Below are 13659 nucleotides of genomic sequence, written 5' to 3' on the forward strand. Positions count from 1 at the left end.
TTATTATGGTAAGTTTGTTCACATGGACAAGTTAGGAATTGATTGTAAAGATGCATGCAATATCACTGTAGGAATGAATCAAGGGAACAATCACTTAGGAGATTGAGTAGCACATGGAATGTCTTGGATTCGAGACTTCATCCAATTCATATATATTTTAACCAAGTTAAAAGATCAAACAATATAAATCTTTGGAAAATGGGGTTAATCTGGATTACTTGAGTCAGATTTTTTTCCAATTGGGATCCAGGTGGCACTGCCTCGGTCGCCTTGCGTCCAGGTCCCCTCCAACGCCTTGGTTTGCCTAGATGCCGTGACAACTATGCAGCATAGAGAATGCATTTACAACAATGGCTCTGAGACACAACAGTTTAGAATTTAGACTGTGAATCACTATATCACTAAGGAGTGTAAGCTCTAGAAAATTATGCTGAAGCAACTTATCCATCAGTTTTAAGTGGTTCACTGATCTCTAGGAGCTCATTGCAGAGCCCAGTGAAGACAATTGAAGCTGTTCCTACGGGTATGAACTTCACAAGAGCTGTTGGTACCAAGTCTTCTTCCTCTAGTGTTGGTGTTCCATCTCCAGGAAACCGTGGATCACCCGCGGCTTAATCATTACTGGATGCAAAAGCTCAAATTCCAAACTGGGTTTGTTCAGTACTGAGCTGACAAACTAAGAAGAAGAAGAGGAACAGGAAGAAAAAAAGTTCAAGACCATCTGAGCATGCACAGATCAGCACTGTTAAAGAAAGGGGAAAAGGACCAATAGAATCTTCTACTCCCCATTCAAGTAAGATTGCCAACCAAGGAATAATGCCCCAGTCTAGAGTCTAGACTGAGTGCCAACAAATAGAAGAGTTTTGGGAGGGGGAAGGGGAAAGGTTTATCAAAGAGTAGAAAATCTAATGCCACTTTCATTGCCTACTTCCAAGAGAGGAGAGTACAAATACAGATTAGGAGGAGGAAAATAAAGAAATAATACGGTGATTAGCCCAATAAGACATGTATACAAGGTACTTGCCAAAGTTTATCTAAAACAGAAACTATAATGCCACGTTCATTGCTACTCCCAAAGAGAGGAGACTACGACCCATTAACTAAAGGGGAGGGGGAAAAGAAAAAAGAATTCTACAGCAATTAGCCCAATGAGACGTGTATACAAGCTAATTGCCAAATTTTTGCATCCAAATTAGTTGGGACCAGCTTCTCTACCCGTCAAGGTGAATTTATGCAAGACAGACAAATCCTCAATGGGTAAAGGCAATTTCAGAAAAAGGAATTGATGTATTCCTATGAGTACGCCATTGGTTCTTATAAATAACTCTCCGGATTGCAGATTTAGAAGTCCTAGAGGCATCAGTTAAGTCAACCTGTTCTTCCCTTTCCTATTCATTATAGTAGCAGAAGCATAGCACACATTACCAAAGAGTAAAGGAATCAGTACTTGATCAATTGTTGGTGAGAAAGGATGCCATAATAAAGGTCCATATCCTGGTGCAAGTAACTTTTGCAGGGTATGGGAGGGGTGAAACAGAATTGGCCCTAAACTATGGCACTTTTTAAAGAAAATGTCCACCATTAGACTTGAACCAACATCTTCAAGCTGGCAGCCTAATGGATGGAATAATCATAAGTTCATAACGTCGAATAATTGCATCTTCTCCTACAAGGTTAGTACTGAGAAACTTAGATATTTGAGGGGCCCCATTCTATGAGTTGATCTGACCTCTAGCTGACAGATCAATCTCAACAAGAGTGAAGCATTTAGCATGGGCAACACAACAGTGTCTAGGGGTGTTTTCTCCTATGCTACTACGCCTGGTAGGGCACTTTAATACCATTTCTCTCGATCTACTTAGCATAGGGCTGGGTGACAAAACAACTTGAGTAAATCATGATAGGAGTTAAATATATATATTTGATGAATTTCAATAGGATTGCTTCCTCATTGGGAATATGGAGTTAAATATTAATAGGGCATAATCAGTTAGTTGATTAAAATATGTTTGCACCCCCAAGGGAGTGGCATATTTTGTGCTTAAGCACTTCATAAGGAATCTAGCCTTCATTGAGAATCAAGGATCAAGAACTCGGGTTTTGATAAGGTTTCAACCTGGCTGAAACTGAGTTTTGGTCGAAACCAACCGAAACCTGGTACTTTTTTCCATTGATGGGGAAACCTTGCTTTCGGTGCCAAAAATGCTTTTTTAGGTCTGACTTTTTTGCAGATAGTCTAATTTTGACATTTTAAACACAATCCATGAATTATTAATCACTCAAAATGGTACTTGTGGTTATTGACCCAAGTTTACCAATGTATGCGCTGATCATGGAACTAAATCTCGGTTGAAACTCGAAACCATGAGTTTCAACTGAGATATCTCGGTTTCGTGGCTTTCCGAGACGAAACCATTGGGTATTTTAAAAAATGCACTGTTTCAACCTGGTTTCGCATATTTCGACCACGTCTCGATCGAAACAGTAGTTTTGTTTTGAAACTAGGCTTATATATTCACTTGTCTCAACCGAGACTTGGATATTTCGACCAAAACTCGACAGAAACTCCTCTGTCTCGGTGGTTTCGACTGGAACCACTACTCCTACAGACATTGTAGTTCTACCCCTAGAAATTTTAGCTCTTTCAATCTGAATCAAATCACCTCTCTGTACTAGAGCATTCAAAGGCTTCCGTTCCACATTTCTATGACACCTCAAACCACTTTCTCACAACTTATCATGTATCAGAGCTACTCCTAAACCTTGTCCAATTGTTTACACAGTTATAGCTGCTAGTATGGTTGGATACCCTGTTAGCTTACACCTTGTTATTTAGCCATTGTAAATGGGTATACGGTTTCTCCTTATGATATAAATATGTTTATTACAATAACTAATAAATAAGCATTCCACGAAAAGCATCCCCTGCCCCAACCTTTAAGCCCCTTAAGGCTGGACAGAGAAAGTTCTGACTACTAAGCATTTTAACCCCCTAGTGCCTCCACCTAGTGTTTCTCCTCCTCTTTCTTCTTCTCCCCCCCCCCCTTGTACAAGTAGATGGTAAAATGCTTGTGAGTCATTATGAGAACTGAACTGACAACATCTTGCAGTCGGATAAATTCCGCAACACCCATGACCCTCTATCAAAATGCTAGGGTAAACCATGCAATACAAAATTGAGATTACCATGCCCTTTGAAGAGATTTTAACACATCTGCCTTTTCCTTTGGAAAAATCAGTTAAATTATATTCCTTTTCCCTTCTAATTGAAACATAAAATTAATAGCTCCTAGCATAGTGACAGCTATTGTTGCATAAAAGTCTGAAACAAAGTTGCAGAACACAGGTCAAGTGCTTTTGTTCAAAATTGCACCAAAAAGCCCCTACATCAATTAATTCACTTTTAACTTTTCCTTTCTAATTAAGAACAAAATTTAATGATCGATAATCCACATTGCTGACTGAAACAAAGTAACAGAACAGAGTTCAAATGACATTGCTGAAACTGCACCAGCAAGACCCTCATTCATGACATTGGTTTCTAGACTAAGGCCCTGTTTGTTTGGATCTGAACTTCAGCAAAATTAAAACAAAAACCAAATGAAATTTTTTGTAATGATTACCAAGAATTGTATTACAAACTCAAAAACATACTCAATATGCTAACCAAATTATATTTCACATTTCAATCACAATAGAATGTTCACGTCCTACATTATATATGTTGCAGGTCCCACATGTTTTTGTGTCACTTTGCATCAACTCTACTTCCAACAAAGCATCCCAATGAAAGTTTCTTTTATAACTTATTCCTCATTTCATTTTACTTCACTTTACCACTGAAAATTATGTCTTACCACACTCTACTTCAATTCACTTCAAACCAAACAGGGCCTACAGATTAGAAATACATTATCCCAATGAAAATTTGTTTTGATATTTCTTTCTCGTTGCATGTTATTCCACTTTACCCCTGAAATTTTTATTTTACTTCACTTTACTTCCAACCAAACAGTGCCTAAAGTTTAGATTTTGTACCTTTTTTGCAAAGGCTAACTTATTAAAAAGAAAATCCTAATGGTACAAAGCAAAGTAGATTGAGAACCAGTCCTTCTTCCACATCTATTAATATGGCAGTCCAACATGTTTTGTATCTTTTACAATAGTTATAAAATCTAGGCTATTTGAGTTTAAATCTAAATGAAACAGTCTTGATGGAGCAAAAAACGAACATTTTCTTGGAAGTAGATGAAGACCACTAACCGCATAAAGTGCAGTAGTTGGCTCCCATAGGAAAAAGACACCTTGGAGAACTACTTCATCAGGAAACCGGATTTAGATAACAGCATTTTTGTACTGCTTCCTTGCAGCTTATGCCTGCTTCTGAATAAGCAGCTGAGATTTAGCAATCTTTTTCTTCCTCATCTCAGCTCTTCAGCAGAGAGGTTGTAGAAAGACTCTGGCAGACCAATTTGCATTGCTATGCTTTCAGGAATAGAAAAGAAGAATCGAACCTAGAAGTGTACAAACTAAATAACTGTCAGAAGTAATCACAGTTACAGATGGACAACTACTCATTGTTAGGATATATATATATATATATATAACTTCTGTATACATGAAACCAAGCAGATGATAATCCAAAGAAAAGGCAGTTCTTTATTTGGGGGAAGGGGAGATTAAGAAATATCCATAAAGCAATTTTTACCTACAGAATCTTGAAAATTTGTGCAAGGACGATGATAATAAAATTAACCAGTAAAAAACAAAAATAGTAGGAGATAAAACTGATAGAATCCAATCTATGCCCAATGAAAAATGCTATTTTTAGTAATGGATCTTCTTATTTTAAAAACGTTAAAATGTAAAATACATATCAGAGTTAGGAGTTAGATGGCAAGTAATTATGAATATGGGATTCCCTCAGTGTGTATCGTGACTGGAGTAAAAGGGGGTATAGCACCAAGTGAGCAAAGAATATCTGTAAAAAGCTTATCAGATATCTGTCTATTTTCTTTGGCTCCACGGGAATTTCTACCTCAGTTGATGCCACAGAAGGTAAGGCTTCCGTCTTTCTTGAGAAGCATAGTACAACTTCTGTCTTCTGTGGTTCCAGTAACAATCAATAAGGACTCTTTGATTAAAGATATCTGCTCCTTTGAAGGTTCTTCCATAACTGCCCACATCTCCCCACCTTCATCTTGGAGTATAAATCCAACATACTCCAGTAATTCAACACCTTCTGCCAGTGCACCAACAGCCTCTCTTATCTTTGGATTGCTCATTCGAATTCTTCGGAACTTGGCATTATTCGGTTCTTTAATGATATTCCTCAAAAGCTTGAGAACAACCTCCACTGACCCTTCTGACGGCCTTCCAGAAACAAAGGCTCCAACACTACCCATCAATTCATTCCTGGCGCCTGCATTGGACACATTAGCTTGCGATTCCTCAACAACATAAGCATTTTCAACCTTGTCAATGACTCAGGCCTCGATGTGTACAGACACATCCTTTTCGGACCTGAAAGATTGATTGCAACTAGGCACTCGAAAACATTAAGAGAATAGCCATTCTGAGAAAGTTTTCCCGAGGTAATCAAAGATTCAAAAGGATCAAAACCATCTGTTTCTCTGTGATCGCTGATCGGGATTGAGAGCATTCTGCTTCTGCGAAATTGGCTCGTTCTTCAGCCTCTGGTTTGTATCGGAATTGGTCTGGGGTGTCTGCAGCTTTGGCTTTGGAATCGATACTGGAGGATTTTGTCTTGAATAGACTATCTGGATTGGGGGAGCAAGAATCGGGTTGGAGGAAACAGAAGAAGAAGAAGAACAAGAGCCCACTACAATCGACAGAAGTATATACTAGACCCAGAGGAACGCCAACTGGATCGAACCACCGTACACCACGTGTCATGTCCCCGATGTAGTATTGGAGCACTTGTATTGGAAAAAGAAAGCTGCTTGACCAACAACTGCTTAGCTCAGTGGATGAGCCGTGGTGCGCTTTATGTCCATGCTCACCAAGAGGTCTCGAGTTCGAGTCGCTTGGCTGGTATCTTATCCCCTCCCCGGTTCAATCTCCCCCCCCCCCCTTCTATCAACTCTCATTGGCTCCCACACTGGGTAGGGGCTACGCGACCAAGTAGCGCATTCTCTCCCCCTTTTATATATCTAACTCCAAAACTTTTTGAGAATAAATTAGAAGAAAAAAAATTGTAAGTTCTAAATACACCTATGGAGGTGTCATTTAAACACTCTCATTTTATGGGAGGGTTGTTTTAGCAAGCCAGGGGGGAGTGTATCAATGAGGTGGGATAAAATGGTATCATACGAATTAGGGTAGCGAGTTCATTGCATGTGAGGAGGAGAAAGATACTTACTTGGAAGATTTTAAAAAAAAAAAAAAAAAAAAAAAGAGGAGAAAGATGACAACGAGGTGCTAGCGTACTTTGCCCCGACGGCTTAGAGAACATTGGCTCCTAATTGGTTCATGTATATTCAATCAAAAAAAAAAAATATTCGTTCATGTATTCGATTTTATTTAGTCTCAATAATTTGGTTCAATTCCGATTTAAGTATAAATAACTTATTGAGACAAAAAAAAAAAAAAATTTTGAAAAAGAAATTATGACCACATGAAGATAGCGTCTAGGGGTGTTAATTTGGCCCAGTTAATCTGAGCCTGCCTTGAGCCCGAACAAGGCCTAGGCTGAAATTTTCAAGCCCAATGTTGGGATGTGCCGAGCCCCATACGGCTCGGCCCGATCCTATGTATAATGTATATAAATCAATTGGGGGACAGAACTCGTGTAGGGGAAATTCTCCCATCGAGCATGTCTCGTAGGGGGTAGGGTCTTTGATCATTTCAAATGGGCATAAATGCCAATCCAATTGTACTCAATGCAAGCCGCGAATGTGTGGACCAGTGCATGAAAACTATTTCCAACCAATTATAAATATATACACACACCATCCACACTCTTTAATTTTTAATCCACCAACACTACCGACACTCTTTATTTCTTAATCCATCCACACAACTCACAGTGTTTGTGGGTCTGTGTTTTATTAATTTACTATAAGGAAAAGGTTGAGCACACAACTGGTATACCGCAAGGCGCAAGCTAGCGCCCACTGTGTCTATCTCTCCTCCCCCCTTCCCTCGTGAAATGACACGCATGCCCCTCCTATATGATGCCCTATCCCACATCATCATTGGTGCCACCTGCTAGCTTACCGCATGTGTAGGGTGTGCCTATCCCTTTCCCTTTATTATAACAAGGTTTACAATATTTTTTAAGAATTATTGGTGTGGGTGATGTTTCATTTTCTCCCTTTTTAAGTGCTTAAATGGACACAAATAGCAAAATACAAAGGCTGCCAGTGTCAATGAGGACCAACTCTGCCCAATCCAGCCCAATCCGGGTCACTTAGGGCGGGGCTGGGTTGGGTTGAGCCGACATGGTTGGGTCTAGACTGAGATATCCTACCCCAACCTAGTGGGGATAGACCTGGGCTGAGATAAGAGAACTTAGCATTAGACTAGGGTTTTAAAAAACCGGCCCACTAACACCCGTAATACAATCCAACAATGTCAATTCTGGTATCTTTCAAACCTTTTTATGCAACTCAACAAAAAAAATAGGGAAAATATCATCCCCCTCCCCTCTAAGTTTGCCTAATATCAATCTAGTACCCAAGTTTTGAAAAATATCTTCCCCCTCCGCTACTTTATAAAGATTATATCAACCGTACCCTAACCGTTAAAAAACGCCTTTAAGTGATATCCAATTTTTCTAAAACCCCAGATTACCCCTAGTAATTTTATTCCAATTTTACCCTCTTCAACCCAAAACCCCATTTCCTCTTCTTCCTCTCTACGTTTGTTCTTCTTCTTTTGCCAGCACCACCATCATCGCCACCGCTGCCGCCACAGATCCTCTTCCACCACCAGCACCACCGCCACCACCACCATCGTCGAACCCCATTTCCATCTTTTAACCCAGCTCCTCCATCCTTCTCTTGGACTGGATATTACCCATTTCTTTCTCCACACGAAACTGAAACTCAAGCCCACATCTCCATCTCCAATCTTCTTCCCGCCTTTCTTCTTCTTCTTCTCCAAACACCCTAATAGAATCCATCTCTCTTTTCCTTCAATTAATCAAATTTATCATCACACCGTGACCCACTCCCTTTCCAAAACCTAAAAAAACGATACCCAAAATTCTGGAATCCAAAATTTGTAGGTTTCGGGTGATTTCAGATAGCAGCCAAGATATTGATCTGATGCCCACCAAACTAAGGTCGAAGGTTACCTAGGAGATGCTCTTTGATGTCCCAAAAGTTGGGGCTGAACAGGTTACAAAATCAGATTTAAGTAACAAATCAAACCATGCTGAAATAAATAGAAAAACAAGGAATCCGCTGGTTTGTTAAAACTGAAATTAAGCTTTGGAGATTTGATTTATGTTATCTTTTATCATTCAACCATCCACAATCACCCCAACTTCCGCCTTTCACCTTCCACCTTCCACCTTCCACCCTCCACCATCCACCCAACTTCTATTTGGCTTCTCATTTCCATCTCCTTACCATGTCTCTTCCCTACCTTCTTCCTTATTTTCTTTCAACCCGAACCCTTGTACATATCAGTATGTCACTTTAACAAAATTAGGATTTGAACTCAGGATTCAAGAGATTTACTTTAACACACTCAAAGAGCTTAAGAATCCCATCGAGTGGAGATAATATATCAAGGGATAAATTCTAAAAACTTCAAGTTAAAGAGATGAATATATTCTAAGATATGCCAATTCATGATATAGGGATCAGATGTAGAGATTTATCAGCATAGACCAAACCTAATCTCAAACCAGCCTTCATTTACTGTCGAGTAACACTTCTAGTTTGATCTCCAAAATAGCAGCAGCAGTTGACATTCACCCATGATTTTGGAGGCTGCCGGCCCTCCTTTTGGCCACCACAAGGGGCGGCGGTGGGTGAATTGAAACCCTAATAGGGTTTTTTCCCTGTTTGTCGATTTGGGGAAGACGATGAGGAATATTCTCCGTCTGATTCTCTCAATATAATTAAAAGAAAAAAAATTTCTTTAAGTTAAGTAATTGGAATTTGCTAACGTGCACTGCTGAGAAGGTGCTAATGTGTGCCAGGGTCGGGTTGGTGGATCCACCCATTAACTCTAATTTAAAAAGGGTAATATTGACTTTTCATATGCTATTTTAACAGAGTTTGTCATTTAGGGTACGGTTGATAGTAACTTTATAAAGTAGGGGAGGGGGAAGATATATTTCAAAACTTGGGTACTAGATTGATATTAGGCAAACTTAGAGGGGAGGGGGATGATATTTTCCCAAAAAAATAAATTGTAAAAAATTGTATACGACTCAACAAAGAGACATGCTTGTTGGATTTAATATGGTTTAGGTTGGGTTTGATTTATATGTGTTACACTTTATTCGATTTGTTTTTATCTGAAAAAATGGTTATCAATTTATTAAAAAAAAAAAAACTGAATCAAATTTTTTTCGGTTCAATCCAATTAGGTTTTAAAAGAACGACTTTGATTTCTGTTTTTTATTCTGATTCTAAATTGACATCCTTAATTTTTTTCTATAGACAAAAGAAGATTTGTAAACATCTATTCATCCTTAATTCATTTCCATTTTCTTTTTAAAAAGGAAAATCTATTTCTAAGTCCAATCGATAATACTCTATGCATTAATTCCAAAAAAATCTTCAATTCCATATCTCTAAATCTTTAACCATTGAAGTCACATTCAAGGCAACCCAATCTTTGCCTTGTCTGCTCCATCTTCAACAAATTATAATTATCCATCAAACTCAGCCATTAAAAAAAATTCTCTTTTATATAAAAAAAAATGTTTGTGTTTTATTTAAGACTAGAATCAACCATTTATTTTAAAGGGTTTTGCTCTTTGTACGAATTTGCCCTCTTTCATATATGTATATGAGCGGTCTTCTTCATACTAAAGGGTAAAAATAGTATTATATAATTAAAAATTTTTTGTGTAAATCAAATTATATAATTGTCTTTGTCTTATTTGGTCTACGTGATTACAGCTTCATGGTTATTTCAAGAATATCCTTCTTTTAAAACAAATAGTTGTTGTTCTTTTTCATGTTGCTATAAGTATCTATAGAAAAGAACATGTTATTTGTGCACTTCCTATTGTTTACTTTTCCTCCCCCTCGCCTTCATGTCTATTACATCACCACTCCTTAATCCAGAGTAGATTCTATGGATCGGTAAAAACTGGTTTTGTTGTACTCACAAATGAAACAAACTTATGAAATTTTATACACATTAGGATAGGCATAGCTTGATAGAATTTTTGATGCCAAGTCTCAAATTCTTTTTGGAAATAATAAATATTTACATAGAAATGGAAGACCATTGAATAATTTAGACTTAATATTTGAGGTCCTAGTATTATCTCCATAGTTTATTTACCATAAAAGAAATATTATCTCCATCGTAAGTATGTAACATCATAATATATCTAAGTTAAAGGTATTTTTTCCTCATATATCACCAGAGGATATCTTGAGTTTGATTTTAATTTTTGCCACGTGGAAAGGTGATGAGGAAATTTAATCATACAGATATAAAGAAAATGTTTAAATTGGCTAGATCTTAGATTTTAGATTCAGATTCATCCATTACCTTCAATGTATTAGCAAATTTCATTGTTTTTTAGTTGCATATTTACTTCTAGAAAAATTTCAATTGTTCATTAGAAATTTCATTGCTTTATTTTGCCACTTGGCTAATTTGATTTTTTGTAAAAATTTGCATGTGAACATGGTCCTTCAGATCTACCTATCCATAAAATTTTAACTATATCCAATCTGCTAGTATCAAATATTTGCATTAATATGTGTCGCATATTTGCATTAATCTCTCTCTCTCTCTCTCATAATGGTAAGATGAATATATAATTCAAGGGAAGGATATAAAATATGCATAATCATTGGACATCCAAACAATGATTCTACTTTAGGCAAAATCTATAAAGATTTGTAGTTTATAATTGGAATCTAAGGATGGGATAACTTTGGTTTTACAAAGGAAGAATTTGGATTTTACTCTTATAACAAAAAATTCCTTATTGACAAAAGTTACATTTGAGTGCTCACAATGCCTAATTATAAATAGTTTGTGGGGAGGGTTGGGTATGCTTCCAGTTTTTGGTAAGCTAGTGACATACACCAATCACATGACTAGACATGTGAACGCAAGGAGGTCTTTTTTAAAGGAGAGGATAAAGGATGACACATTTTGGGCACCCTGACAATGTGCCCAGCCTTTTCCATATTTATTTTTATCTCATTTGTATTTGATTTTCATATACAGTCATGTGCATGATCGCCATTCACTTAATAGAGAGGGCATAAATGGTATTACTTAGGAGCATTCTATGTCTATCTAATGATTGAAATGACAGTTGTGTTTAAACACAACAATATATATAACATTTTGCCTTTTCATTTGAAGAGAAAAAAATGCCCAATACAAGACAAATTTATAATCAATGGCAAATGCTTCCACAATGCAAGTCAAAGGTATTGATGTCAACAATTAAAAGATTTGGTATAGTACAATGAAGCCCAATAGAGATAATGCTATGAAATTACAGTTATTTGGACAGCAATACAGCTGTATCTGTCTCACCAAGGATGAGCAAGGGAGTTACTTGCACTCAATGACTCATTAATTATAGTTAGGTTGGGTTTGGCATGTATTCTTGGAATGCATTCTAGATCGATTCCAATGCATTCTAGATCGATTCCATATTCTCAGACAATAAAACAACTATTTTTATCATTCAAGAATACAAAATCGACTTAGAATGCATACCAAACGCTGCCTTAGTAATATGGGTATGTATGTTTTCTGTTTTTCGTGAGAGGGTTAATGGGCATACTTGAAAGATGTGGTCATCCAGGATTTAAAATCTCCGGTAATGGATGTGGAATTTAAATAGCAATGGAGGATGATTTACCTCCATTAGGCCCAATCATGTTGCCTCCAGACATCTTTGATCAACTCCAGTAAAATCAGATCACACACACGCACTTGGTTTTTTGTATGGCTTCTACGGTCTCTCAACATCACTAGTAAGGATGGAGTTGTCGTGTGTAACAAATGTGAAGCCCTAATCCAATTCAAATACTGCCTCCACTACCATCAAGGAAAGTTACGTAGTAATTACAAAACCATCACTACATGCTCGTACATTTTAGACTGATTGATGTGGCCAACAACCAACATTGCTAACATATTAGCATATTCCTTGGCAACAACGATTGACTCTCCAACTTCTCCAAAGCATACATATTGAAGTATTGAGTTTTCCTTCAGCCATGATCACCACGGTGGGTTTTGATGCGCACGGAGGTATCAGGAGGGTGTTTTGAGGAACATACTAAAACCCTATAGGGGTTTGTGAACCCTAAGATGGTGCGGTGAACATTCCAGCCCGATGGAAGAAAACTTTCATATGACTTACTCCTAAATAACCCATGTACTAATTAATAATTTTACTACTTTTATTTTGCCTAATATATAGATACACTTACATTAAAAAACCAATTAAACATCATTTTTTCCCCACTATTTCCCATTTCTCATTCCTTTACTTTTAAATTCTTCTAATGCTATAATGGTGCAATTAAAGTATTGAACTTGTTGTGATGATCTTATGGCACTTTTGCATGCTTTTCATTGGATGAGAATTCCTGAAGGACTTAGAACCTTTAATTTACGCATAACTCAACATGCCTAACCTCTCTCTCTCTCTCTCCCAATGGCACATAACTCCTATTATCTTATGCCCTCTATTAATATTGAAGCATTATGCTTGATTTGCTACTAAGTGAAATCTAGAAGTTTGATTTGTAAAATTTCCCATAAAAAAAGGCTAGAGGGGGGAGCATTTTTTTTTTTTGGGGCCTTCTTTAGATTTTATTTTTTTTTGCTAGAAACTTCTTCTTTAGACTTGGCTCATGTATTATTTTTTGTTAAGATTTCGATTGTGATGAAGTTCTTCAGATAATGTATTTTAAATATGGGATTTTTCTTATTGACACATTTTAAAGAGTCAAATAATTTATAACTTTATTTTTATACTGTCTGAGTATAGCTTATTTTTTCTTTTAACAAAGATATAATTCTATCATTTCACAAATATACTAAAGAACGAGGGGCAATAATAATTCTTAAAAATAATACGATGACAAGCCACTTTTAAATTATTTTGAAAACCCTTTTTACCCTTAATTAAAAAAAAAACTTTGGAAATAAATAAATGGCAATCAAAGAGTATTACATGTTTTAAATACACTTGCAGAGGTGTCATTTAAAAAAATCCTTATAAATATAAGTGTTTTAAGTATTCTTTCATAAACAAACGGGAGAAATTTTCATACACGGCCGTGTAAGCATGCACGGTCGTGTCCCATCTCACAAAGAATTGGAAAAATCATAAACCCTCACCCATTAATTAATGCCTTGAAACTCTCGTCCTCTCACATACACGGCTTACACAGCCGTGTATGAAAACTTTTCCCCAAACAATGTATGCTTTTTAAGCGATTATTCATGCCATGTACT

The 13659-nt window shown here is 37.0% G+C and overlaps 1 pseudogene; it reads right to left on the bottom strand.

Moving 5' to 3' along the window:
- Positions 1-329: 329 nt before the first annotated feature.
- LOC122645585 lies at positions 330-5840 on the bottom strand (annotated as a pseudogene).
- Positions 5841-13659: the final 7819 nt, after the last annotated feature.

Source organism: Telopea speciosissima, chromosome 11 (assembly GCF_018873765.1).
Source record: "Telopea speciosissima isolate NSW1024214 ecotype Mountain lineage chromosome 11, Tspe_v1, whole genome shotgun sequence".
Classification (NCBI taxonomy): Eukaryota; Viridiplantae; Streptophyta; class Magnoliopsida; order Proteales; family Proteaceae; genus Telopea; species Telopea speciosissima.